The 27977-nt window shown below is 51.6% G+C and overlaps 1 protein-coding gene across 1 annotated transcript in view; it reads left to right on the forward strand.

The window, feature by feature from the left end:
• The first annotated feature begins 17368 nt into the window (after positions 1 to 17368).
• The window catches only part of LOC142466907 (uncharacterized), a 45021-nt gene continuing 34412 nt past the window's right edge, over positions 17369 to 27977 (forward strand). The window contains exon 1 of the mRNA XM_075572506.1: positions 17369 to 17593. The gene's annotated coding sequence lies outside the window, so the exon portion shown is untranslated. The remainder of the gene's footprint in view (positions 17594 to 27977) is intronic.

The raw sequence follows: 27977 nt of genomic DNA on the forward strand, positions 1-27977 counted from the left end.
AGAGCTTTAGATACAAAGGGGGTAGAAAGAAGACATCCTTGACAAGAACGCAAGAGTCGGGATGGTGCATAGCGAGAAATTAGGGCTGAGATGTAAGGAGGGGCAGAAGAATTTAAAGCTTTAAAAGTGAGCAGGAGAATTGAGTGTGAGATCAGTGATTTAATCGGAAGCCAGGAGAGGGATTTCAGGAGGGGAGATGCGGAGACAGATTTAGGAAAGAGTAGAGTGATTCTGGCAGCAGCGTTTAGGATAGATTGTAGGGGAGACAGGTGAGAGGTAGGAAGGCCGGACAGCAGGAGGTTGCAGTAATCGAGACGTGAGAGAATGAGGACCTGAGTCAGAGTTTTAGCAGTTGAGTAACAGAGGAAAGGGCGTATCTTTGTGATATTGCGGAGGAAAAAGCGACTAGTTTTAGAAACGTTTTGAATATGAGAGGAGAATGAGAGAGAGGAATCAATTGTAACCCCTAGGCAGCGTGCGTGGGCTACTGGGTGAATGATCGTATTTGCAATAGCAATGTGGAAGGAGGTAGTAGGGCCAGGTTTGGGAGGAAGTATAAGGAGCTCTGTTTTTGCCATGTTAAGTTTCAGTCGGCGGATGGCCATCCAGGATGATATTCCAGAGAGGCATTCAGAAACGTTGGTCTGTATAGCAGGTGTAAGGTCAGGGGTTGAAAGGTAAATTTGTGTGTCGTCAGCATAGAGGTGATATTTAAACCCAAAAGATGTGATTAGGTCACCTAGAGAGAGTGTGTAGAGAGAAAAGAGAAGGGGTCCCAGGACAGAGCCCTGGGGTACCCCCACAGAGAGATCAATAGAGGAGGAGGTGGTGTTAGCAAAAGAGACACTGAAGGTACGATGGGAGAGGTAAGAGGAGATCCAGGATAAAGCTTTGTTCCGAATACCAAGAGTATGGAGAATGTGAAGGAGAAGAGGGTGGTCCACGGTGTCGAATGCTGCAGAGAGGTCGAGAATATGAGCAGAGTGTAATGACCTCTGTCTTTGGCAGCATGGAGGTCGTCAGTTATTTTAGTGAGGGCTGTTTCCGTGGAGTGAGCAGTGCGGAAGCCAGATTGTAGAGGGTCTAGGACAGAATAGGTGTTGAGAAAGTGTAGCAATCGAGAGAATACAAGACGTTCAAGGAGTTTGGAGGCAAAAGGCAGGAGGGAGACAGGTCGATAGTTAGAAGGACAGGTAGGGTCAAGCTTGCTGTTTTTGAGTAATGGAATAACGGTTGCATGCTTGAAGGATGATGGAAAGGTACCAGAGTAGAGGGAAGAGTTAAAGATCTGTGTGAGCATAGGGAAGGAGCAAGAGGTTTTTTGGAGATGGGAGGGAATGGGATCAAGAGGGCAAGTGGTAGAGGGAGAAGAGTAGATCAGCAGTGACACATCCTCCTCCGAGATAGCAGAAAAAGAGTCAAGAAAGGCAGGAGGAGAGTTGGGAAGCATTGTGGGATGGGAGGAGGCAACAGATGGGATGTTCTGCCGTATGGACTCCACCTTTTCCTTAAAAAAGTCAGCAAAGTCCTGAGGTGAGATGGAGGAAGAAGAGGATGCAGCTGAGGGTGGTCTGAGTAGAGAGTCAAAGACAGAAAAGAGACGGCGTGGGTTAGACTTGTGTGTGTTGATTAGTGATGAAAAGTAGGTTTGTTTAGCCTGAGAGAGGGCAGAGTTGAAACAATATAGCATAAATTTGTAGTGAATGAAGTCTGCTATCGTATGAGATTTCCTCCAGAGGCGTTCAGAGGAACGAGTGGAGGAATGCAGCATGCGTGTGTGGGAGTTTAGCCAGGGTATGCGGTTAGAAGGGCGAGGACAGCAGAGAGAAAGGGGGGCATGAAGATCAAGAGAGGAAGATAAGGCAGGATTGTAGTTCCTGACCAGGTTGTCAGGGTCTGAAGCAGAACTGAGAGAGGAGAGGGAGGAGCGTAAAGTGGAATCAAGAGCTGGTAGGTTAATAGAGCGCAGGTTTCTGCAAAAACGAGGGCGAGATGGAGATGGAGAGAAGCGAGATAGAGAAAATGAGATGAGGTGATGGTCAGAGAGAGGAAAAGGGGAAATGGAGAAATCGGAGAGAGAGAAGTTTTTAGTGAAAACCAGGTCTAGGTAGTGTCCATCCTTGTGGGTGCTGGCTTCAGTCCACTGTTTAAGGCCAAAAGAAGAGGTTTGAGAAAGAAAGCTGGAAGCCCAAGGGAGAGAGGGGTCATCAATGTGGCAATTGAAGTCCCCAAGGAGAAGAACAGGGGAGTCTGAGGAGAGAAAGAAAGAGAGCCAGGATTCAAAGTGAGAGAGAAAGGCAGAAGGGGGATGACTAGAGGAAGGTGGGCGATAGATGACCGCCACATGGACCGGGAGAGGAGAGAAGATCTGGACTGTGTGAGCCTCAAAGGAGGGAAAAGCAAGAGAGGGGGGGAATAGGAACTGTTCGGTAGCGGCAGAGAGAGGAGAGCAAGAGCCCCACGCCTCCACCCCTGCCACCAGGGCGCGGAGTGTGGGAGAAGGAAAGGCCACCATAGGAGAGGGCAGCTTCCAGAGCAGAGTCAGACTGAGTGAGCCAGGTCTCAGTTATAGCAAATAGGAGCAGAGAGTGAGAGAGAAAGAAGTCATGTACAGAGAGGAACTTGTTAGAAAGGGAGCGAGCATTCCAAAGGGCACAGGAGAAAGGGAGAGAGGAGGGAGGGTGGCAGGGGATGGGTATGAGGTTGGAGGGGTTAACACGAGAAGTAGTAGAAGTTGCATGTGGGAGGCAAGGACGAGAGCAAGTAGAAATAAGACAGGGACCAGGATTGGGAGAGATATCCCCAGAAGCAAGGAGGAGAAGCATGGACAGAAAGAGAATGTGTGAGGATGATTTGTAGGGGTGTGTTTTAGTGCAGGGTGTATAGCTGTGTGGTGACAGAGGGCACAGGTAAGAAAGGAGTTCATGTGAACTGAGAAGTGGGGAAGAAAGGAGAGATGGAGATATATGAATAGAGTTAGAGACATGATGAGGCTGGTGGAAGGAAGTGCATAATTTGAAAATAAGTGAGGTTACAGGAAATATAAAAAGTAAAGGCGGCATCACAGCAATAGTAATGTGTTGAGATGTGCAGTCTGGGATAATATCCTCCTTTCCAGCGTAGATCAAATGCAGGAATCAGAAGCAGTAGATTGTGTCCACCTTTTCCACTTCTTTTTGAACTTCCTTTTTAAACTTCCATACTACTTTAAAGATTTCTACTTAAAAGCATTTCTGCTTAAGAGCAAAGGCCGCAAGCAGCAATGGCTGTTGTGAGTTGACTTATATACATTTAGAAAGTCATCTGGTTGGTACAACAAACTTAATTTACCTTCCAGTTTGCGCCAGGCCTATCAGAACGGATTTGGTTACACCTCAGCTCTATAGGCACGTGGTCCGACCATGAAATGTCATGGATCTCCGCTTGGGCGACCAAGGGGACCAGTCTACTAGATATGAAGAAGTAGTTGATTCTGCTGTAAGCATCATGAGGGTGGGAGTAGAAAGTATAATTTTTTTCAGTGGGGTGGAGTTCCCTCCAGATGTCAACTAACTGGTTTTTTTTAAGCCTGCATTTTTGTTATCTATCACCTTCTTCCTACAGTTTGTGGCAATACCAGACCTGTCCAGTTTTGGGTTTAGTGTTAGGTTGAAGTCTCCTGCTAGTATTATATGTCCCTTGGCCACCAGGTGTAGTTTCTGGAAAAATTCCCTAAAGAAGTCGTGACTTTGCTCGCAGGGAGCATATAATCGAGGCTAACGTTATTGATTGTTCTTGTATGGTTCCCACTACGATCAAGTATCTGCCTTCTCTATCTCTCTTGATTGTTACTAAAGTGAATGGAACCCTGTTATGAAAGATAACACCAACCCCTCTTTTTTTCCCCCCAGCTGACGCTAAGTAGAATTGTGCAAATTGTCTATCCAGGTATTTGGGTGAACTGCTGCGGCTAAAATGGGTTTCCTGGACTAGGAGAATATCGACCTGTTTCATTTTAAAATCTGTGAATGCTGCTTTTCTTTTCGTAGGGTTTTTAAACCCTTTTACGTTGTTAGATAAAATATTCAGAGCCATTCACTTGGATCTATAGAGGGGCTGCGTCCTATGCTGATACTATAATTAAGTGGTCTGTATCCGAACCGTACGGCTTCGTGTATGTGGGCTGTGATAAGCGTCTGTAGCGAGGTTTCACATATCCTCTGCTTGAGGGTAGCCCGCTTCCCAGGGAGAGGTGGGGGCGGGGAGAGGGGGGCAGGGGCAAAAAAGGGCATAAAAAAAAAGAAAAGGGCCGTGTCTGGGCAGATCCAGAGTCGGCTCTCTTGCCCTACTTGTCGGACAGCCATCTGGTACCCGAATAGGGGGTGCTCCAGTGTTTTCGGGTCTGTCCTAAGTAGAGCTAAACAGCTCCCATGGACTACTGCCATGAGGTACCTCCTGAGGCGCCGGCGAACAACCAGGGTTGGTTCGCACCGGCAGTGTTCCATGTACATGAAATGCGGTGTATTGTGGCACAAAATATCAGTCTTTATTATAACTTGGGAAAACTGGGTGTATTGTCAAACTTAACTTAACTTGACTTAACTTAGCTTCGGCTCCGCGGACGCGTCACCGGTGCTTGGAGACCCCCTCCCGACCAGAGGCACGCAGTCCCCACAGTTGGTGCTTCTTGTTTGCTTCTGCACAGGGGGCACATGTTCCCCCTGTCACGATAGAGAGGATTTGGCCCGGGATTAAAGGGGTTATCACCCCATTTGGCCACCCTCTACTCTCATCAGGGAAGCAAGGGGTTAACTGGACTGGGGTCCAGTAATGGGTTTTGCCTTGCTTCAATATCCAAATGGTTATTCCCCTGTGTAAATGTATTGTGTGATCCTGGTGTTTGCACCCACACATACACTAGGGTTGATCCGGGAGAGCAAGGGTTAATATTTCTTTAGTGATTATAGCCCTTTGTTTAAATTACCCTCAAAGATGCCTGCCTACTAAATGCAAATGGTCAGGAGAGCGACCAAATGGGTAGGAAGCAGCCCCTGATCAAAGGCTCAGCCACTCTACCTGTTTGCAGGAAGCTGGAGTGGGTTGTGAGTTTTATAACTCACACTTACAAACCATAGTATCCTGCCAGACACTCCATGTGGTAGACTGGCCAAACGCCTCTGATTTAGGAGTGGGGCTACAGAATGAGTGACCTTATTAAATATAAGAATATTATGAGATGTCCTCGGCTGAACATGCTAAGAGCTACATATGTGTATTCATGGGACTTGCCCGCAACTAACGGTTACAGATACCTGGTGTTTAGCCGGTCCTAACAGACAGATATTAATATCTCTCTTAATTTTAGTACTACATGGTACTATTTAGTCTCATTGGGAGCGTCATGCGTGACGGAATGTATTAATATGGCTCGCGTGCCAGTAAGTATTACTAAACTGAAGTTATGAAGTTATTTACAGTGTATATGGGATTTTGAATCTGTTCTGAAAACTGCAGACTCCCTCTGTTATGGTAATAAGCAGGAAGAACATCCTGCAAGAATTTACATAGCCCGGTGATCAAAGGCTAATTGCCTAATTGTTTATGCTGGGCCCAGGGACCAAGGAACTGAGTTTTTTAAGTGTGATACTTCACACTAAACAATAAAAGCCCAAAAATCAGCTTCAAAGAGCTTCAAAGAGATTTTCTCTAGCCATTTCGGCATCTAGGGTTAAGAGATGAGTTTGACATGGTATTTAAGTCAGTCACCCCTTACTCAAAGGTCTTCATGTATGGTCTTCATGCATGTGTCTTCATGCATGTGTCTTCATGCATAAGCTGCATGTATTGCTGTGATGTCAACTGAATTATGGAAGAAATGGCCCATCCTGTATCCTGATGGCTTTCTTGTCCTAAACCTTTAAGTAAGTGTCCATATTTTGCCTGTTATTTGTATATCTCGTGTGTTCACCTTTATCAAGGAATAAATTATATTTTATCATATCTGAGTCTCGTACCAGTTCAACCCAGGTATATTTGGTGTATTATTATAGCCTGTCACAAAGCTCCCGTCACACCCCCCCCCTCCTCGTCTAGGGGCACAGTGTGACGCGGGGGCCTGCGGCCCGGACGGGGAGGTGTCCAGTGTTGCAGGACCTCCTCGAGGACGTCCCCGAGCACCCCGACACGCCGCCAGCCGACTGCTGTGATGCCATAGTGACCCTATAGCAAAAACATAACATTCAACTATAACAATTTACTGTAACTTGAACCGTTTTGGTTAACCTAACATGAACCGGACCCTCTTAAGTAAGTAGTAACCTTATCCCTCCCCCCTGAGAACTTATGTGCCTTTCTGGCCGTTTCAGAGTCTCTGCAGAGACTAACTTCTCCCCCTTCCGTTGTTAGCCACAGCACCCGTCTGGGGTACAAGATCTATCTCCTGCCGAACCCCGGGGGCACTATCTGCGATATACAGCTGTGAACGCTGCCCTGGTCTATTTGGTCTGGGGCTGGGGGCGCGCGGGGGCACCTTAGCTAATGGAGCTTATCTGTAGTTGAGCTTGCGGGGGACTGATTGTGGGATCTCTCTATCCTGTTGATCCTGGCGCTTATCTAAGGGATTACCCTCAACCCTCCTGAGACCTGTAGAGGGTGCGCGTATGGATCACTCCCCGCCTGCTCTCTGCTCTTTCCCACTTGCCCTCAGCCTCCCCCTCCCTCCGTTGGTCTCGTGTACCACTCCCTCAGTCCTGGGTCAGTCTCGGTGGCTGTGGCTCCGGCTGCGATCTGCCCTCCGGAAGTGTTCCGTGACCCAGAAGTCCCTTGCGGAGCGGAAGTGCTTGGATGTGGGGATGCCTCTGCTGTGGTGCTGGGCTGTGCGCAGGTCTGTGGCGCCTCCTCCTCGCTCTTCGCGCCTTCAGCCTGTTTTCCCACTCTCAGCCTCACCGCTGGTCCCTGAAGATGGCTGCTGATGTCACGTTGCCGTAGTTCCCGGAGATGACCACCAGGGGGGGGGCAATGTAGGTTCTTCTATGGCCGGCCATTTTAACATGGAGAGGGGAATGGGGTACGGTTCCCTTTAACTGCTCAATTGGTCCTGTTGAGCTGCGGAGGACTCGGATCTTCACGTGGTTTCGTCACTCTCGGCTCCCACTCTGCTCCAGGACGTTTGCCAGTGCTGGACCTGCTTCTGATTCCATGTGAGGAGGCTGAGAGGGACCAGGGCTGGGTTTTTTTTGTTGCCGTCCTCCACCCTCCGCATGGTGTTTGCCACTCTGTTTTTGACTACTAGGAGGGCGAACGGAAAAAGCCACCTATATCTGACACCCCTGTCCTGCAAGATTTTTGTCACTGGTCCCAGGTTGCGTCTTCTTGAGAGGGTAGCTGGGGAAAGATCCTGGTAGATCTGGAGTTTGATACCCTCAAACTCCATGGTTCTTGATTCCCTGGCTATCCGACAGACAGAGTCCTTTATTTTGTAATAGTGGAAGCGGACAATTATGACGCGTGGGGGGTCTCCTGTCTGTGGCTTCGATCTCAGGGCTCTGTGGCACCTGTCGAGATGTAAGTCCTGGGCTGCTTTATCTGGCAGGAGATGTTCCAGCCACTTCTGCACATATTCCTCAGGGTCGTTCACAGCCTCTGGGACCCCCCGAATGCGGACATTGTTGCGTCTATCGCGATTCTCCGCATCTTCTTGTCTGTGATGTCGCGGATTTTGTCCTGCAGTTGGGCCACTGTCACGGGAGACGCGCTTAATAACACATTTATATTTCGTGGGTCCTGATTGAGTAGAACAGGTTGAGCAAAATAAACTGAGATTTATTCCCTTGATAGGCAAACACACGACAACTGCAGAATAAACTTAATAATTACACTCACGGGTAGAGAAACAGAGGATAATGTCCAGAAAGGTGCAAAGCACCAGAAGATTGTCCTTTAAAATTTAGTCCTTTTGCAAATTGCCAAATAAATAGCCGGTCCAATCCTTCTGTGAATGTGCAGAGTCTTTTCTGGTTCTCTGGGGATTTTCTGAATCCCCAGGGCTAACGAAATCCTGAAGCAGGGCAAGTTTCCTTGTTGCGATGTTTTTAACCCCTTGCGTTCTGGAATCGTAGCCGCTTGAAGAAATCAGGTAACAGCAACAGCAACAACACAGGACTAACCCAGGAATGAGGGGTACAGGCCTTTTTAAGGACAAGGGCCTTTGAAGGGATACATTAGCCTCATCCCATTGGCAATGAATTATCTTCCTCCTATCAGAACCTGCCAGGTCACATGGGCCAGTCCTACAGCCAGCTCAGGTATCTCTGAGCATGCTCAGTAAGCAGCTTGGTAGCACTGCTAAGTAAAAAGGGGCCACTCATTTCTGGGGACGCAATGTCTGGAGTTTGGGTCCCGAGGTGTGAAATATCCAGGAGGAGTAACAGGATCTGCTACTCAGAAACATCCTGATTTAAGTGACACTTTACGAATCTGGGATCTTTCATCCCAACAGGGGGCTCCTGTATGCATAACATTTGGTCCTTACTGCCTTACAAAGGCAGGCAGACAAAAAAATAGCATCCTGCCTGTACATTTTAAAACAGCAACAGAAAGGCACTTCACTGCAGGTAGAGATTAGCCTGCAAAATGGGGACAGCCATGCATATAGAATTAACCCCTTCATCCCCAACGCGAAATAGGGGTAACCAGCTGAGCCCACTGCCTTTATTAATGCGCTGATTACCCCCATTTTCGCCACATCTCCCCCACTCAAAGCCCAAGGTTTGCCCTGGCCACCTCCTCTGGTGGTTGGGCTGACCTGAGGGTTTTTGAAGTCATTAGGTCTTGGGGATTGTCCTGCCGGGAGAGGCCATCAGCGTTCCCATGCTCACTGCCTTTCTTGTGCTGAATGGTGAAGTCACATTCTTGCAAGGCCAGGCTCCAGCGCAAGAGCTTGGCATTCTCTCCCGACACCCTCTGCAACCAACTTAGGGGGTTATGGTCAGTGATAACAGTGAAGTGTCTGCCATAGAGATAAGGCTGTAACTTCTTGAGAGCCCATACTATGGCCAGACACTCCTTCTCAATAGTGGCATAGGCCACTTCTCTGGGCAGCAACTTGCGGCTCAGGTAAACCACGGGATGCTCACTACCCCCGTCCCCCACCTGGCTGAGCACCGCCCCAATACCGAAGTCTGAGGCATCAGTCTGCACCAGAAACTTTTTGGAATAATCTGGAGCGGCCAGTATAGGAGCGCTGGCTAGGGCAGTCTTCAAAGCCTGAAATGCATCTTCACAGGCAGGAGACCAGACTACCAGCGCAGACTGTCGCTTCTGGGTCAAGTCAGTCAGGGGTTTGGCAATGGCACTATACTGGGGAACAAACTTCCTGTAGTAGCCTGCGGTGCCTAGAAACGCCATGACCTGCTTCTTGGTTTTGGGAGTGGGCCACTGCACTACTGCCTCTACCTTAGCTGGTTCTGACTTGAGGTGCCCTCCACCCACCCTATGCCCTAGGTATAAGACTTCAGCCATCCCTACTAAGCACTTGGTGGGTTTTAAGGTGAGACCTGCCTCCCTAATCCTGGCTAGCACCGCAGCTACATGAATTAAGTGTGATTCCCAGGAGTTACTGAACACAGCAATATCATCCAGATAAGCCCTTGCAAACCCTTGCATGCCCTCTAGCAAACGATTGACCAGGCGTTGGAAGGTAGCCGGTGCATTCTTCATCCCAAATGGCATCACTAAGAACTCATAGAGGCCACTTGGGGTGATGAACGCCGACTTCTCCCTAGCCTCCTGGGTCAAAGGGATCTGCCAGTACCCTTTACTGAGATCCATAGTGGTCAGATACCTTGCCCCCGCGAGTTCATCCAGCAACTCATCCATGCGGGGCATGGGGTAGGCATCTGAAACCGTCCCTGCATTGAGCTGCCGGTAGTCCACACAGAACCGGGTGGTCCCATCCTTCTTAGGCACTAGGACTACCGGACAAGCCCAAGGGCTCTGGGAGGGTACAATTATCCCTAGGGCCAGCATCTCCTCCACCTCCCTCTCTATACTGCCCTTCACCTCTGCTGACACTCTATAAGCGTGCTTATGCAGAGGTCTCAGATCCCCTGTCAGCACTGGGTGCTCAGTGATGTGTGTCCTCCCTGGCTTGTCAGTGAACAGAGCCCTATACTGCTCTAGCATAGCCCTGGCATCTGCTCTCTGCCTGACACTCAGCTGAGCCCCGATTTCCACCTGCTCTAGGGTACCTCCCTGCCTAGCCTCCCCCAGGAGATCAGGCAGAGCATTGCTCGCCGGATCCCCCATCGGTGGGCTGCAAATGGCCAGCACCGATGCCACACTCGGTGCTATGTACTCCTTGAGCATATTGATGTGGTAGACTTTGGTCCTCCCTGTCTCAGCATCTACCTGTACAACATAGTTGCACTCGTTCATCTTTCGCAGTACCGAATACGGTCCCGACCAGGCAGCCATTAATTTGTTCTCCCGAGTGGGTTTCAGAACAAGTACCTGCTGTCCTGGGATGAACTCTCTGCTACGGGCATTCTGGTCATACCATGTCTTCTGCTTGGTCTGAGCAGCCTTAAGGTTGTCCTGTGCCAACCCCATGAGCATCTCTAACCGGTCTCTGAGATCTACCACATACTGAAGCACAGACGCATCAGTATTGGTAGCTTCCCCTTCCCAGCTCTCACAGAATAGGTCCAGAGGTCCCCGTACCCTGCGACCATATAGCAGCTCGAAGGGAGAAAAGCCTGTAGATTCTTGCGGTACCTCTCGGTATGCAAACAGCAAGTGCTGCAGGTGAATCTCCCAGTCTTTCCCCTCCGCCTCTATAAAGGTCCGAAGCATCTGCTTCAGGGTACCGTTAAACCTCTCACATAGCCCGTTTGTTTGGGGGTGGTAAGGGGTCGTGTGCTGGTGCTTCACCCCGCACGCATCCCAGAGACACTGTAGCAATTCACTCATGAATTGCGACCCTTGATCGGTTAGGACCTCGCTAGGGAAACCTACCCTAGTGAAAATGGTGAGCAAAGCCTTAGCAACTGCCTTAGCATCTATAGTAGCCAGCGCTACAGCCTCAGGGTACCGGGTGGCAAAATCCACCACCGTGAGGATGTAGCGCTTCCCTGTCCAGCTAGGAATCATAAGGGGCCCCACCAGGTCCATTGCTACCCGCTGAAAGGGTTCCCCTATCACCGGTAGCGGTCTCAGGGGTGCCTTCACACGATCACCCGCCTTACCCACTCGCTGGCAGGTGTCACAGGAGCAGCAGAAATCTGCCACCTCGCTGGAGGCCCCCGGCCAATAGTAACGCTGCAAGAGCCGGGCTCTCGTGCGTGTGACCCCCTGATGCCCCGCAAGCGGGATGGAGTGGGCAACCTGTAATAACTGTTGCCTATACCCCGTGGGTACCACTAACTGTCGCTTGCCAGTCCAAACCTTATCTAACCCTGTAGCCCCCTGCTCTCTATACAAAAGCCTGCGGTGCCACAAGTAGTAATCAGATCCCTCACTTGGCTTAGACTCGGACGCCCGAAGTCTCATGCCCTCCAAGGTGGGATCAGATTGTACCGCTTCCCTGAACTGAGTGCCTAATTCTGGCCACCCCGCGGTCATACCTGAGTCAGGGGGACAGGGGACAGAGACAGGGTACAGTAAGTCAGTGTCTGAAGCGGACTGAGATTGGCTTACCTGTCTGGTCTCCTCAGAGACTGCTGGAACTGTAGGTCCCAAATGCAGGGGGACAGGGGCTGCTGCTGTGATCTTTGCTGCCTGGCTCCTAGTAATCGCTGCAACCGGTGCAGCAGGTGTCAGCTCCGCAGTAAAAACACAGGTAACGTGCCCCAAATCATTGCCAAGGAGCACCTCAGCATCCAATCCGGGCAATACCCCCACCTCCCTCATACCACGACCCGCCCCCCAGTCCAAAAAGACCCGGGCAACTTGGAGTGACCGCGGTCCTCCGTCTGGCATGGTCACTTGCATCCCGGTGCCCGGGAGCAAATCCTCTGGCCGCACCATATCAGGGCGCACCAGAGTCACGGTGGCACCGGAGTCCAGCAACCCGTCTGCTTGCCGGTCTCCGATGGTCACCATCCGCAGATGCTTCTGCCTGGCATCGTTGCGTTGCAACCCGATTGGTGCAACCTGATGCCCTCCGCTCTCCACTGCAGGTCCTGAGTTGGCAAGGGTTGGTGCCTCCGTGGTCATCCCTCTGTCGGCTGGCGTCACGGCTGCGCTGGTCCCCTCCAATGGTGCCAGTCGCACACGGGCAACTGGTTTTGCTGCTTGGGAGCGGTGCCCCTGATGGGGTCCTGTGGACCGGTCCCGGTCCGGACAATCAGGTCTAAGGTGCCCGACCTTGTTTCAGGTAAAACACCGCCTCTCATGTTTGAATTCTGCAGCCTTTGGCGCTTTGCTTGCTGCTGCAGCTTTCAGTGTCCATTGAGGGGTAGCTTTAGTTCCCTGGGCTGCTCGGGCCCCTCCTTGGAGAACTGCTGGCTCATCCAAAGCAATCCTGCTGGCCACATACTCGTCGGCCATCCGGGCAGCGTCCTCACAGGTCTTAGGTTTGCGGTCATAGATCCAAGCCCGCACAGTGGGGGGGAACCGCTGCATCAGCTGCTCCTGGAACATCAGGTCCAGTAAGGTATGGTATTTGGTAGCCCCATACCCTGTGACCCACTGGGTTCCATGCCTGATCATTCTGTTGGCATAGTCCGCAAATGATTCCCCGGGTTTTATATCCCCCGTCCGGAACTTGCTCCTATACCCCTCAGGTGTCAGGGCATACTGGACCAGCAGCTTGCGCTTCACATGCCCATAGTCATCTGCATCCACACCGGGAAGCTCCTGCACCGTTCTTTTGGCTTTGCCGAATAATAGTGGTCGTAGTTTGACCACCCAGTCCCTCCTTGCTATTCGGAACCGGCCGCACTGATTCTCAAAATCATTTAGAAATGAGTCCAGGTCATCCGTGCCATCAACGAACTTGCTAAAACTGTGGTGATCTGGCCGGGAAAGCTCTTGTTCCCCGTTTACAAGGTGGGATTGGGAACCTTTTCCAAGTGCTACCGTGAGGAGCTTTAACCGCTGCTCGTAGCTGATTCCCTCTCCCCAGGTGGCGAGCAGTGCGCTGAGTCCAGTGGCCGTCAGTCCGTCGGCCGCAGCCGCGAACCCCTCCGCACTCCCTGGCACCAAGCCACCCACGACCGAGTGGTCAGCATCACTCTCCCCCTGTCCTTGCAGCTCCAAAGTTGGAGGGACCGCCTCAACTCAAGGCTGGGTACATCCGCTGCAAGTGCAGCTAATTGGGTCGCTCTGCCCTCATATTCTTCTAAATCCTCCTCCAGCTGACTCTTGGAACGACCGTCTGTCGTTAAGCCATATCCCGCACATCTCTCCACGACTTGCTCTCTGTCCCAGGAACGGAACCTCCCTGAGCGCAGACTCATGGTGCCACCGGGTTATGGGTCCAGAGACCAGTGAATTATCTCGTGCTTCTTTGGAAGTGTGTGTAAGTTGCCACTTGTCTGAGGAGCTTGCAATCTACAAGGTCCTCACTATATTACAGAACACTGCAATATAGGCTCAATCAGTATCTCACCAGCTACCACCAGTTTTAAACGCTTGTCACGGGAGACGCGCTTAATAACACATTTATATTTCGTGGATCCTGATTGAGCAGAACAGGTTGAGCAAAATAAACTGAGATTTATTCCCTTGATAGGCAAACACACGACAACTGCAGAATAAACTTAATAATTACACTCACGGGTACAGAAACAGAGGATAATGTCCAGAAAGGTGCAAAGCACCAGAAGATTGTCCTTTAAAATTTAGTCCTTTTGCAAATTGCCAAATAAATAGCCAGTCCAATCCTTCTGTGAATGTGCAGAGTCTTTTCTGGTTCTCTGGGGATTTTCTGAATCCCCAGGGCTAACGAAATCCTGAAGCAGGGCAAGTTTCCTTGTTGCGATGTTTTTAACCCCTTGCGTTCTGGAATCGTAGCCGCTTGAAGAAATCAGGTAACAGCAACAGCAACAACACAGGACTAACCCAGGAATGAGGGGTACAGGCCTTTTTAAGGACAAGGGCCTTTGAAGGGATACATTAGCCTCATCCCATTGGCAAGGAATTATCTTCCTCCTATCAGAACCTGCCAGGTCACATGGGCCAGTCCTACAGCCAGCTCAGGTATCTCTGAGCATGCTCAGTAAGCAGCTTGGTAGCACTGCTAAGTAAAAAGGGGCCACTCATTTCTGGGGACGCAATGTCTGGAGTTTGGGTCCCGAGGTGTGAAATATCCAGGAGGAGTAACAGTATCTGCTACTCAGAAACATCCTGATTTAAGTGACACTTTACGAATCTGGGATCTTTCATCCCAACAGGGGGCTCCTGTATGCATAACATTTGGTCCTTACTGCCTTACAAAGGCAGGCAGACAAAAAAATAGCATCCGGCCTGTAGATTTTAAAACAGCAACAGAAAGGCATTTCACTGCAGGTAGAGATTAGCCTGCAAAATGGGGACAGCCATGCATATAGAATTAACCCCTTCACCCCCAACGCGAAATAGGGGTAACCAGCTGAGCCCACTGCCTTTATTAATGCGCTGATTACCCCCATTTTCGCCACAGCCACCACTTTATTTGTCTGTTGGAGGGCCCTCGTGTTGGCGTCCATCTTGGTTTCCAATGCCCCCGTCCTCTCCCCAAGCCCGTCTAGATCCCTCCTCAGATTCCACAGTTCTCTGCGGAAGAACTGCTTCATTTCTGTGCAGAATTCCCTGAGGTCCTTTCTGGTGACCAGCTCTTGGTCATCCGCTCTCGGTGCCGGTCTGTCAGCTTCCGCGTCTGTCTGCATCGCTGGTGCAGGGGGTTCGGGGTCGTTTCCCGCTGGTGGCTTTTTTTAATTAAAATATGTGGTGACTGAGGGGTCTTTTTGCTTAGATTTCGCCTTTGTCTGCATCACTGGGTATTCTGATCGATGATCGTGCCGATATGCTGCTTGGGGGGTCACTTGATGTGCTGCTTTTTATTGATAATTATGCCGGTGCGAGCGGAACTAGAAACCTAAGCTTCCATCCACTCTGGCTTCGCACATGCGCCTCGTTGGGGTATTTTTTTACATGGATTGGGGGTGTTGGGGTATTTTTTACATGGAATGGGGGTGTTGGGGTATTTTTTACATGGATTGGGGGTGTTGGGGTATTTTTTACATGGACTGGGGGTGTTGGGGTATTTTTTTACATATATACTGTGTATATATATATATATATATATATGTATATATATATATATATATATATATATACACACACACACATTCCCAGTAATAAATATATATATTACAGCACAGTATGACTTATCTGGCGGATCAATCTGTTTCTGTTGATTGTTTGTGCATATTTGTCGTGATCTTGCATAAGCTCCTTGTTTTCCACTACATTATAGGTCTCTTGATCAGCAGTGGATGATACATCGGATCAAGATTCTGTGTCTGTTATTGGACTATTCATCATGATCATGACATAATTTTTCCATATGGACTTATGATGTTCTTTAATGTTCCCGAATTGGTTTTTCTGATTAATAGCCATACAGCCAGTGGTATATACTTACCTTACTTAGGTTGGTTTATGAATACCTATATTTTCTCATAAACACATCAGCTGCCAGAGCTGTGTTGGGAATGCTGTTATTGATTAATGCATCACAAGTTTAATGTGGCAATGGATTATCTTATGCCAATCATATCTTTTACATTAGGCATTTACAAGTAATCATACTGCCTATATATTCACTGTCACAGCATGTTGCAGCAATTAGTCCTGTCACTATACTAATGATTTATTACATGTATCTCGTCAGTTCACATCATCATGTATGTTCACATTTTATCAGTATGTTTTTCACTTTTCTAATGGGTGTTTTTATCTAAGTGCTTCATCCATAAGTGCTCTGATACTCCTATCTGCAGTAACTTGCTGCCATGACAAGTTAGCCTTGTGACGTCATCAATCGCCGTCTGTCCACAGATTGTGTTGTGCCGCACTAGGCAATAATTAGGCCAGCAAATGTCCCGAACAGTCAAAAGCTGCTTGCAAGTACCTCAATGGGTAAAGATAAGGAATGCGCCCTCTCCTACGCGTTTCGTATATAAAAAGGGAAGAAGTATTTTATATACGAAACGGAGGGGGGGGGGTCTGTGTGAGGGAGCAGGGGGGGTCTGTGTGAGGGAGCGGGGGTCTGTGTGAGGGAGCAGGGGGGGTCTGTGTGAGGGAGCGGGGGGGTCTGTGAGGGAGCAGGGGGGCTCTGTGTGAGGGAGCGGGGGGGGTCTGTGTGAGGGAGCGGGGGGTCTGTGTGAGGGAGGGGGGGTCTGTGTGAGGGAGCGGGGGGGGTCTGTGTGAGGGAGCGGGGGGGTCTGTGTGAGGGAGCGGGGGGGTCTGTGTGAGGGAGCGGGGGGGTCTGTGTGAGGGAGCGGGGGGGTCTGTGTGAGGGAGCGGGGGGGTCTGTGTGAGGGAGCGGGGGGGTCTGTGTGAGGGAGCGGGGGGGCTCTGTGTGAGGGAGCGGGGGGGGCTCTGTGTGAGGGAGCGGGGGGCTCTGTGTGAGGGAGCGGGGGGGTCTGTGTGAGGGAGCGGGGGGGTCTGTGTGAGGGAGCGGGGGGGTCTGTGTGAGGGAGCGGGGGGGGGTCTGTGTGAGGGAGCGGGGGGGTCTGTGTGAGGGAGCGGGGGGGTCTGTGTGAGGGAGCGGGGGGTCTGTGTGAGGGAGCGGGGGGTCTGTGTGAGGGAGCGGGGGGGTCTGTGTGAGGGAGCGGGGGGTCTGTGTGAGGGAGCAGGGGGGGTCTGTGTGAGGGAGCAGGGGGGGGGCTCTGTGTGAGGGAGCGGGGGGGTCTGTGTGAGGGAGCGGGGGGGTCTGTGGTCTGTGTGAGGGAGCGGGGGGTCTGTGTGAGGGAGCGTGGGGTCTGTGTGAGGGAGCGGGGGGTCTGTGTGAGGGAGCGGGGGGGTCTGTGTGAGGGAGCAGGGGGGGTCTGTGTGAGGGAGCAGGGGGGGGGGGCTGTGTGAGGGAGCGGGGGGTCTGTGTGAGGGAGCGGGGGGGTCTGTGTGAGGGAGCGGGGGGGGGTCTGTGTGAGGGAGCGGGGGGGGGGGTCTGTGTGAGGGAGCGGGGGGGTCTGTGTGATGAAGCGGGGGGGGGGATGGGGGGGCGCCACTGGAGCGCGCGCTGTCTTAACCACCCGGGACTCAGCCTAAGCCACGCCCCCGGCAGAGACACTCTCTAAGCCACGCCCCTGGCAGGGACACTCATGGTGTCTCTTCCCCTTTAACATTAACCCCTCTGCTGCTGGTTATTATTATTGGTATGATTGGCTGCTGCTGGACACGTATGAGCATCAGGAAGCAATCCCTTCTCAGCCGGGCAGAGGGCAGAGAGCAGCAGCAGCAGCAGCAGCAGCAGCAGCAGCAGCAGCAGCAGCAGCAGCAGCAGCAGCAGCAGCAGCAGCAGCAGCAGCAGCAGCAGCAGCAGCAGCAGCAGCAGCAGCAGCAGCAGCGTCTCCCCCACATGCAGCAGCTGGGAGGGGCCGGGAGAGTCAGGCAGGATCCCCCCTCTGCGGTGAGTGTCCGCGCGCCGCCGCCTGTATAGCTGCCCCGCCCCCTGAGCCTCTCCTGCGCTAACCAATGAGCGAGCCCCGCTGCTGCAGGGGAAGAACCCCACACATTGTAACTCAGGGAACCTCCTTTACCGGAGCGCGCCGCCTGTATCACGTGATCAGGGCCACTGCTGCTAACAACACGGGGATTGTGGGTAACAGGTGACGCAGCTTCGGACACGCCCCTTTATCCCCGGGCCCCCAGCTCCTAATAATGACAGATACAGTACAAGAGGTTAGATAACACACGGAGAGGGGGGGGACGGGGGGTGTCTGCTGCCAAATCCCGGTCTGGTTCCCTTAGCACAGGGCTCATAAACCCTGCACCAGGGAGCAATGTACTGGGGACACACGAGAGAGATATGTGGCCCCTCCACCCCAATGGGGCCCCATTTGTGGCCCCCCAACTCCAGCGGGGGCCCAAGTGCAGCCACCTGCCCTAGTGGGGATCCGTGTTGATCCTCACCCCATTGGGGGCCTGAGTGTAGCCTCCCACTCCAATAAATGTATTAAACACCCCAACAGCTATGGCATATACCCCACAGAGCTTACAATCATTTATACCTGTGTTACCGGGAGAGAATGGGACCCCCCGCAGGGTGACACAGAACCGCCCCTGTGATTAAGGCCGAGCAGCGCGTATAGCGATAGCGGTTATTATTTATGTCAATATTGCACACAATCGCTAGATGGCGCTCTAACACTTCCCAATACAGTGCACAGTGAAACAAGCCAATATTAAAGTGTACTGTATAGGAAATATTATTCAAGGATAAACCTTAAATTAATATATGAATCCCATAAAAACACTTCACCAATTAGTGCAAACAAACAATAATAAAAGTGAATAAATAAGGGCAAACCAGATTTCACTCAACCCTATCACTTACACTGTTTCAAAAGTCTAGATGTATACAGCTTTACCAAAATCCAGGGAGCGATGATGGATGCCATAAAAAAGAAGAGAAACATATATAGTGCAATATGCTAACACAGTGAATAAAGTAAATATAAGAGGGGCTCCCAAATTTCTACTCACAATTGAGCAGAAATAAAGAGCAGTGTGCCAGCCTGTGACTCGTGGTCGTCAGTGGTCTGGGTATTGCAGGTACAGTAGTAAGAACTCAGCAGTCTCGGACAAAGAAAGTAACCCATAGTGCAGGTCAAAAAGATAATTTATGAAAACATCAAAAACTCACAAATGGAGGCTTACATAAATAATAATAAGAAAGGCAATGGTGGAAATATACAAAGGTATTCCAGTGAGTCGCGATCTCACCGCTCCGTTGCTCAACCACACACGCCGACAATGTCTTCCGCATCCGGGTCCTCTGCGTCACTTTCCGGTCACCGCCGTATGGATGGAAAACACCTCCGGATGCCTCTGACTCTCCTTCACGAAACAGCCTCAAAGCCACGCTCAACGCGTTTCACCGTTCTGAATTGACGGCTTCCTCAGGAGTGGCTGATACTACCTAATGCGAGGTATAAATACCCGCAGCTCTATCTCTATAGGCTAACATATAAAAAGTTGTCCCTAAGGAGCCCTCGGAATATCCAAAAACTAACAGTTAATGAAACAAATATGAAAAAAAGACGTAAGCTAAAAACAAACACTCCCCCCAAAAGTACTCTCTGATCCAGGGTAATAACTATGCAAATATATAAGGATAGTGGCAAATGCAGTAAGCACAGATGACACAGGGAGCAGAATCTCACTGTTTAATCACGACGGCCGGTCATATAAATATATACAGGTGAGTTCCCCTATGCACAGATATGGCTTACATGGAGCAGATGACACAGGTAATCACCATAGAAAACAGTCTCACTGCATATATAGTGACACAACACTATGCATGTATTACTCAGAAGTGACCCACTTAAACAGAGCTGCATACATGGGGATCAATAGCCCGCATAACTATTCCTGTAGATACATGTCAGTCTTATGGTCAGAACAGATGGTGTGAGCAGAGTAGGCTTTGGTTAGATCAGTAATGAGATCTGTAGGCAGACTGGTGTCTGGAAGCGGACACATAAGTATAGTGAATTTGCAACAGAAGCTTTTTAATAGTTAATTACATATTTAATGATTAAGAACCATTAAAAAAAGACCCCAATCATAATGTCTTTTTCTTCCTGATATGTTATTGCACTTTTCCCATTTATTGCCTCCTTATTAGGTCCCACAAACATGGTGTGAGAGTGTTATTTGGGGCAGGTAGAATGAAGGGAAAGGGTTCTGAGGAAGCACTTTGCAGCTCAGCTCTGCTCGGTGTCAGACCCCCGGTGGCTCTGTGTAAGGGAGTGGGGGGGGGGGGCTCTGTGTGAGGAAGCAGGGGGGCTCTGTGTGAGGAAGCAGGGGGGCTCTGTGTGAGGGTGCAGGGGGGGGGGCACTTGTTATTAACATGGAAAATAAATTAAATGATAAAATCAGGACAAAGAGAGGCAGAGGCCTAGCATGGCCGTCGCCCACATAAGGGCTGCTGTGACTCTAGAGGGGGGGAGCTGTGGCTGGCTCTCCTCCCCCCACGAGGTTTGTTAGATTTGCGCGCGCGCGCAGACTATATAAACCCAGCGCTTGCTTGAGCTCTTCATGATTTCGGGGCCTGTTTCCTTTCAAAACATCTAAAACAATTGCATAATGTAATGTAATACTTGCATGTAATACAGAAGTGCTTCAAAGTCCCGGGCAACCCCAACCAGGGGAGAGGGCATGCCCCTAACAAAGGCCCCAACACCGGTCAGCCTTAGCGGTTTGAGCCGTTGGTTAAGTGGGTACCCCGACCTGGAGAAGGCAAGGTTTATGGAGCAGGGGGTTTCACGTACCAGTGGGGGGGGGGAGGGCAGTACAAGCGAGGCGAGTGAGCCGAAATTTGAAATCTGCTACGACACACACACACACACACACACTTAAAGAAAAAATAGAGGAGATAAAATTGGAACGTATGGTGGGCCCATTCGCATCCCCCCCCCTCTCCCCAAACTAATTATTTCCCCGCTGGGTGTGGTGCCTAAAAAGAACTCGGGCAAATTCAGACTAATACAACACTTGTCATATCCAGGGGGGGGGGGGGGTCTGTAAATGATGCCATAGACCCGGAGCTATGCCAGGTACAATACCAATCATTCAACACTGCCATAGAAATAATTAAAACATATGGGGAGGGAGCACTATTGGCTAAAATTGACATAGAATCAGCCTTTCGACTGTTACTTTTGGCCCCCAGCAGCTTCAGATTCACAGGGTGCAAAATTTGAGGGGCGTATTACATTGATAGATGTCTCTCCATGGGTTGCGCTATTTCATGCTGGATAACTTCCTGCTGGTGAATCCCCCGGGTTCCCTGCTATGCGACAGGCTGCCACAGAGTACTAAGGGGATTATGAAGGAATTGGGGGTTCCCATAGCAGAGGAGAAAATTGAGGGCCCAACAGAAATACTGTAATTCCTCGGTATAGAGATTGACACGCTGGCAAGGGAATCCCTTTACCCGCAGACAATGCCAGGAAGCTTAGAACTAGCCTGGGTCAGGTCAGGGAGAAACGGAAGGTGACCCAGAAACAAATGCAGTCACTGCTGGGTCTGCTAAACTTCACCTGCGGCGTAATCCCCATGGGCAGGATATTTAACCGCAGGTTGGAAAGGGTCACTGTGGGGCAAGGAAGCCCCAACACCATATCCGAATCACTAGGGAGCTGAGGGCAGACCTGGAGGTATGGGGGTTTTTGCTCAGGCAATTTAATGGGAGAAGGCTGTGGGTCAGGGACAGCGAGATCAGCGACGCCCTGCAGTTATTTACTGACGCGTCAGGGGGTCACAGGTTTGGGGCATACTTTAGGCTTTGGTCCCGCTGCGTCCGGCGGAGCGCGCAGCTGAGTGTGCGTTACCCACCATCACCTGGTATCCGCCCGAGCCGGTCCCAGTCCCCCTCGCTGCACGGCTCACTACGCGCTGTGATGCGTCAGCCGCCAGGGGATGCACGAGACTTGAGATCCCTAGCGTTGACGCATTACGTGGTGCGCTGTTGAGCCTATCGGGGGCGGGGCCTGAAGCTGTCAGAGCTTCCCCCACCTCCAAAAGGTGGGGGGGGGAAGTGTGTGTGTGTGTGTTTGCGTATATGTAGCTATATGTGTGTGTTGGGGGAGGGACGGACCGACGGGCGAACCGACCGGGGGGAGGGAGCAGCACGGAGAGGAGGGCATGTGTGGGGGGGGGGGGGTGGAGCTGCTTACCTTCCAGCAGGCAGCAGCACCCTCCTGCAGCCCGGGAGACCCCTGCTGCAGCCATCCGCGCTACCCCCCTCCTCCCCCCCACCACGCCGCTGCTTTACAGACCGCAAATCGCGGTCAAGTGCCTCTCCACACGCTGCCTGTCTGCAGTGCGGGCGTGCGGTCTGAGGCAGCGGGGCCTTAGCCTAAGAGAGGAGTGGTGTGCAGGTCCATGGCCAACTGATTGGGCGGAGACGGGGCTAACTAAGAACATGGCTTTCCTGGAGTTGTTCCTCATTATAGCAGCAGTGGAGTTATGGGCAAAGGAATTGGCAAACAAGCATATAGTATTCTGGTCAGACAATTTGGGGGTGATAGAGGCAGTGAATGGCCTATCGGTGGCAACATCACCACCAGTGATAAGGTTATTGCGCAGGCTGGTCCTGCAGTGCATGCTGGGAAATATAAACTTTAAAGCAAAGCATGTCCCAGGGAAGCTTAATATAATCGCAGATGCATTATCTCGCTTTAACTGGCCTGCATTTAGGCGGGCAGCCCGAGGCGCGCAAGAAAGAGGTTTAGCGTGCCCAAATTACCCGTATGAGTTAGGGCAGAGGGATTGATGGATTTGGTGCAGCAATTGCTAGCCTTCCGCACCTGGAAAACGTATAACAACGCATGGCGGCCGTGGCACAGTTTTAGGAAGGCCTCCTAACGGAGCAGTAAGGTTAGGGGAACCCATCAGCTAATCAATTTTTTACTTACCCAGAAGCGGGCAGGCATGTCGCGGGCATTGCATTTTTTCTGTAGTTGCGGGCGCAGGTAGATATCTCCAAGGACTTCCTCCTTAGGCGGATACTGATTGGTTAGGGCAAAGGGGAGATCAAGCAGGGGGATAAGAGGGAGCCAGTAACAGTGGAGAGGTTGCAGAGCTTGAACAATGCGGCAGAGTCCGTATGCGCAGAACCTTTCGAATTAATTTATTTCAAGCGGCTTTCTCTTTTTCCTTCTTTGGATCCTTAAGAGTAGGGGAACTGGTAGCAGCATCAAAAACTAGCAGGGACATTGGCCTGTTGTTCGGAAATGTGATTATAGGGGAGAAGATACTGTAGCATGCCGCATACACAGGTCCAAAACTGACCAATCGGGGAAAGGGGCCTGGGTACATTTGAGAGCATAAGAAAAGGAGGGTGTGCCTTATGAGGGCGGAAAAGCGCTACGCCGGGCAGCGATCGCAAGGGGGCAAAGTTTTCCTCATGCATAAAGATTCAACTCCTCTAACTAAATTTCAGTTCAACAGGATTTTTAAACGTTGCTTTGAAACAGGAGGCATAGATGCCACTGTGACGATGGGGAGGATTTGGCCCGGGATTAATGGGGTTGCTATCCCATTTGGCCACCCTCTACTCTCATCAGGGAAGCAAGGGGTTAACTGGACTGAAGTCCAGTAATGTGTTTTGCCTTGCTTCAATATCCAAATGTTTATTCCCCTGTGTAAATGTATCGTGTTATGCCAGTGTTTGCATCACCTACATGCTGGGATCCATCCGGGAGGGCAAGGGTTAATATTTCTTTAGTTATTATAGCCCTTTGTGTAATTTTCCCGCCTTTTCAGGCACCATTTTGCAGAGTTCCATAGGCCGCCATTAGAGCTCAATGCATTTCAATGGCGGATCTTGCTGTTTTGGACCTGTTTCCCGTGAAGACCAGCAGGTGGCATCCGAGAGGAGGAGCGGCGGTTTCCCATTGTAAGTCAATGGGCTCATTGACTTCAATGGAGATTCCTCGACGGCGCTTTCCAGGAACAAGTTGGCTGCCGTCCAAACCGCAAAGCGGATACAATGTCCTTTAAAAGAGTTAAATCACTTTAGTCAAGTTCAATGTTAAGTGGCGTGGGAATCTACAGTTCTAGAGCACCTAGAAATAAAATTCTTTTTGCCTCTAGTTCCTAGGCCTCCCCCACTCGACCACCACCGGGTCCCCGAATCCTGGACCCCCGATAAGGGTCGTGCCAAGAGAGCGGGTCGCGCCATAGGTTCCAATGGCGGCGGCAGAAACAGCTCAGGATTTCGACTAAGTGTGAAAAGCTGAAAATCATGAGTCCATATCTCCGGTGCCGGAGGGTTCAGAGGGCCAGGGTTTGGGGTACCTGTAGGCACTGCTCCGGCATGGCTGCAGGACCATCCTTGACCCTCTTGGACCAACCCGACGGAGTATGGACCCCCTTGAAAGTTCGGGACTTTTACCATTGATTCCAATGGGGGAAAAGCCGCGTGGCGGAAAAATGACTAAGTGTAAAATGTTGAAAAGTGTAAGTCCATATCTCCGGTTCTGGAATGTCCAGAGGGATGGGATTGGGGTGGCATGTAGCCAAGGTTCCAGCTTTAATGCATGCCCCTTCCCAGCCCCCTCAGACCAACCAGACGGAGTGTGGACGAATGTAAAGATTTGTGGATTTTCTCATAGACTTCAATGGCGGCGGTTCCCCATTGAAAGTCTATGGCAGGAAACTCCATTGTCTACAACGGCGGAGTTGCTCCATTGAAACCAATGGAGGCGGAGCCCGTTATTTTCAATGGGGATTTAGTGAAACGCTGAGATTTCTTTTTAACGGAGATTTTTATAATAAAATATGAAACGGTTTATGTGATATTTGTGTAACTCCGGTTCCCCTGGTCCTAGCGGGCTGAAACTCGGACCATATGGTGTCCCAGTTCCGGCATTAAGGTCTGGAAAGTTTGGACCCGCTGGACCTACCAGAACCGGGTATTTTAATATGTGTATGTATTAAAATGTATATGTGGTTTGGGTCTGTTCTGGAAACTGCAGACTCCATCTTTTATGTTAATAGGCAGGAAGAATATCCTGCAGGAATTAACATAGCCCGGTGATCAAAGGCTAACTGCCTAATTGTTTATGCTGGGCCCAGGAACCAAGGAACTGAGTGGTTTTTAAGTGTGATACTTCACACTAACAATGGAAGTCAAAAATCTGCTTCATAGAGCTTCAAAGGGATTTTTGCTAGACAGCTCGGCGCCTTGAGTGTAAGAGAAGGGTTAAAATGGTATATAAGTCACAGCCACTCAAATGTCTTCATTCATGAGCTGCAAGTATTGCTGTGATGTCAACTGAATTATGGAAGAAATGGCCCATCCTGTATCCGGATGGCTTTCTTGTCCTAACCTTTAAGTAAGTGTCCATATTTTGCCTGTTATTTGTATATCTCGTGTGTTCACCTTTATCAAGGAATAAATTATATTTTATCATATCTAAGTCTCGTACCAGTTCAACCCAGTTATATATATTTTGGTGTAAATTACAGCCTGTCACAAAGCTCCCGTCACAGGCTCTGTAATTAACTGGTGGCAGCGGTGGGATTGAACTGGACCTGTATTACAGTGTACTGGGGGATACTGTAATATAGGGGGAACTCGATGGTAATTGCGAGTTCCTGGGACTAAAGATATTGAACACACAGTGTACAACATATAACAAGATATGGCACCTCCTCACTGTTCCCCTACTTGTGAGAAGCATTGCCTCCAGAACCAAAGTGCCGGCCATCCGTCTGACTGGAGCCGGGCACCGAGACCGGAGGAGTGCATGAAGTCGGCACGGGGACCAGCAGCCGGCAAGGCTGAGAGAGAGGCAGCGATCGGTGAGCATGAAACCCGGCAGGCTGAGCAAAGATCCACCGCTGCAGTCGCCGTAACCATCAAACCGCCTGGAGAGCAGGGAATGGACCCAGCTCCGGGACGGCAGAGACTTGTGGAGGGAGCGGGTGGTCTCGGAGACCACGGAAGTCTTGCACCAGGAGAGGTAACGGCCGTTGCGGCGGTCCATCCATTTTCCCTGAAAGAGCTAGCACTGGTGTGTGCGTTGGGCAAGACGTGGTTCCCGGCGAAGTGGATCCAGTTCCTGGCGTCGGTACCACACTGACCCGCTTATCCCCTCCCAGAGCCCGGCGCTCAAGCAACTCCGCTCTGGACTCCGTTGCCCCTTGCTGGGGTTAGTCCACCGGCGGCGGATAAGCTCTGGAATGAGCCCGGCGCTCGAGCAACTCCGCTCTGGACTCCGTTGCCCCTTGCTGGGGTTAGTTCACCGGCGGCGGATAAGCTCTGGAATGAGCCCGGCGCGCGAGCAACTCCGCTCTGGACTCCGTTGCCCCTTGCTAGGGTTAGTCCACCGGTGGCGGAGAAGCTCCGGCAGGCACTGCGGCACTGCCAACAAAAGGGCCACAATAATGCCCGGTGCCCGGACCGTGCGCGGTCGGGCGAAGAAGCCCCTCAGCGCCAGCGCTCACGAGCTGCGGAAAAGATGGCCCAGTTAGCGGCATCCTCTGATGGCTCCCGCCCAGCCGGGGCGACAACCCTCCTCGGGACGTCTCCTGGAGAACCTGGACGGGCTGCATCAGCAACAGCGTCGGAAAGCGGAGGCCATCCACCTGATCCCGGCGGAGAACCGGCGGCGGTGGAGAAGAAGCCGCCACTCTGGCATCCTGCCAGCGGCAATTTTATTTGGGGGGAGGGTTGGGGTGTGCGGGAGGTGGGTGTTTCACATTGTTTGGCGGAGTCGGCGATTCCCAGCGATGACCGGAGCCCCACAATCCACGCCAGCGACCCTGCATCAAAGCCGGGTACTGTTGCGGCAGTTACCCGGGGCTCGCCCATGGCGGCGACGGCGGCGGAAGAGCCGCGATTCCGGCAAAGTGCCGGAGCCCTTTCTGAGTGGGGGAAGGGACAGGGATTGCGGGAGGGGGTTAGTTTACCAAGTTTGCATGGAGCCGTGTTTCTCCACAAAGACCTGGGACCCTGGTCCTGCATCGTTCCCCCTGTGCTAACCCCGGGCGCTGTTGCGGCAGCGGCCCGTTGCTTCCCGGCCCAGATGATGCCGGTGGCGGCCACTCCAGTCCCCCTGCAATTGGGACCAATGAAAGCGGCGGTCTCTGCGGGGACCAGCGAGGTAAGCCAGACCAAGTCGCAGACTGACCCTGACTTATTTTTCCCTATGACTGTACCCTGTTGTTTCACTATACAGGTGACTGGGGGGTGGCAGGAGATAGGGGTACCAGGGGAGGGGAAGGAAGGGCAGCTTGTAGGGCAGCTAGGCTTCCCCATTACCCTAGCGGAGCAGAAAGGGGACTCTCGGTTAAGAGCCCCACTGTTGCAGCCTTGCTATGGGCTGGAGGTATCGGGGGTTGTGGCAAAGTTAGACCACCCCCAGATTACCTGCCAGCCAGGAGCTAAGGTGGGTGCATCTGCACCAGCAACCCTGAGCTCATCCCCGGTAATGGGGAGGCAGTGTCAGGGAGATGGCCTCACTCAGGTGTCCCTAGGATCCAGGTTAGGGTTAGCTAGGGAGAAGCGGAGTGAGGGGAGGCTGCAGGTAGGTAGCCAGCATCAGATCTCAGTGGGAGAAGAAGGGCTAGTGGTAGCTGGGGAGGGAAAGCAGCAGGTATGGCGGCTAGAGTTCCCCAGTACCCTGGCAGAGCCTCAGGGGGTCTCTCAGATCAGCAACCCCCTGTTGCAGCCTGGCTATGGGCTGGGGGTATCATGGGCAGTGACCAGCTTGTGCTACCCCAGGGATACCTGCCAGCCAAGAGCTAAGGCGGTTGCATCTGGGGAGATGCCCCTGAGCTCATCCCTGGTAAGGGGGAGACAAGGTCAGGGAGGTAGGTGCACTCTGGTAGTTCCAGTGTCTGGGTTAGGATTGCCCAGGGGGGAGAGGAGTGCAGGTGGGCTGTAGGGAGGTAAGCAGCAGGAGTCATCAGCAGGGGCTGAGGTGCTGGGCCTAGGGGAGGCTAGGCAAGGAGACACTGTGGAGCAGGGGGAGATAGGTCAGTGGGGTGTCAGGCAGCTGGCAGAAGCTAGGGACGGGCTAGGTAGGCAGGAGGTCCCTTGTTCTGACTGGCCAGGAGTGACCCCCCTGACAGATTCCCCTGGGTTCCCAGAGGAGGGGCTGTGGGTAGATAGGCAGCCAGGGAGGAGAGTCAGGAGTATAGCAGAGCAGCTACAGGTGGGCACAGGGCCAGGGCAGGTATGGTCCCTACAGGATAGTGACATAGCTCTTTCCCAGACTTGGTTGACAGGAAAGCGACGGTCTGTGCTGGATAGCTGGTCTCTTACTGGTGCA

The sequence above is a fragment of the Ascaphus truei genome, chromosome 15 (assembly GCF_040206685.1).
Source record: "Ascaphus truei isolate aAscTru1 chromosome 15, aAscTru1.hap1, whole genome shotgun sequence".
Taxonomy (NCBI): domain Eukaryota; kingdom Metazoa; phylum Chordata; class Amphibia; order Anura; family Ascaphidae; genus Ascaphus; species Ascaphus truei.